General features: G+C 41.7%; 1 pseudogene; it reads right to left on the bottom strand.

Moving 5' to 3' along the window:
• Positions 1-571: 571 nt before the first annotated feature.
• On the bottom strand, positions 572-1,001 carry LOC141520431 (U6 snRNA-associated Sm-like protein LSm4 pseudogene; annotated as a pseudogene).
• Between the last annotated feature and the right edge of the window lie 248 nt (positions 1,002-1,249).

Here is a 1,249-nt window from a genome sequence, read left to right as displayed (position 1 = left end):
AAAGAAAAAAAAGCAAGGTTGGGGAACAGACTTAAAGGAAACACCTCCTTGACAGTTTCAGGGCATGAAACTTTGAAGGAAAAAAACCTGCCATGTGTAAGAAATGCCCAAATCTTAAAGCAAACATCACAAGATAAATGGCAGCACAAGAAAACCACTCTGGAAATGCCTGAAATACCCTTAAAACAGGAACAAAGACAAGAAAAATGGTTCAGAATCTTCCAGATGAAATAGCATTGAACTTTTTCTAGGAATCAAGTCCCCAAATAACCAACACTGTCAGAAAACTGAAAAGCCCCAAGGTTTCTGCCTCTAGAATGGTGGCTAAAACAAGTGAGGTAATGACTAACTCTCATTTTACCTAAAGAAGAGAATTTCAAATGATTACAAAAGACATGATTCATGGGATTCTTCCTCTAGTCTTGCCTAGTCCCAACTTTCTTTTTTAAAAAAAAACATATTTATTAACTGAAAATTAGAAATAGGACACCAATTCACAAGGCCAATTCAAGGCAGCAGCAAGGGGGTCTTCCCATCAAAGTCTCTTGCAAGGCCTGACCAGAGCCACCCTTCACTGCTTCCCAGCCTGCCTGCCTGGTTTTTTCTCCTGCTGTCCTCTTCTGCCGCCGGGGAATCCCACCTCGGCCTTGACCTCGAAACACACCTTGGCCAGCTCCACCTGCACCGCGCCCCTTCTGCCCCTTCTGCCGCTTCTGCTGTTGCACACCACCCCTACCTCTTCCCTTGGATACCACCTTTTCTTTTACCATGTCAATAATCTCATCAGGAATCCGCAGGTATTTAATGGTGCTGCCTCGGATGTAACACTCAGGCACGGGCCAGAACTTATCACCGTCCCTGGATGTACAGATGACGTCTCTCAAATTGATGTTCATCCAGTTATCACAGCTCACAAGGTGCCCATTGTAGGTTTCACTATTTTTTAGTTCCACCAACATGGGGTGATTCTGAGCAGACTTCATAAAGGATAAGGGTGGCATGGTGCCATCGGCGCTGGGGATATCCCCTGATTTTTAAAATTTAGCTGAAATACAAATATTATTTTGCTATAACTTCTCATTTTATTTCTTTATGAATCTTCAAATTTCAAGGATTCTTCATAAAAACTACAAACTGTTAGATTCTACTTTCTAATCCTTTCTGCTCTCATCTTTTTTGCGGGTGAATTTATCCCTTTTATAGTCACAAATATGATCACTAATTTTGCATTTCCCTTATCCTATTGCCT

This window comes from Macrotis lagotis, chromosome 1 (assembly GCF_037893015.1).
Source record: "Macrotis lagotis isolate mMagLag1 chromosome 1, bilby.v1.9.chrom.fasta, whole genome shotgun sequence".
Taxonomy (NCBI): Eukaryota; Metazoa; Chordata; class Mammalia; order Peramelemorphia; family Peramelidae; genus Macrotis; species Macrotis lagotis.
The sequence above is the reverse complement of the archived record's forward strand: the minus strand, read 5'-3'. Positions and strand labels throughout refer to the sequence as shown.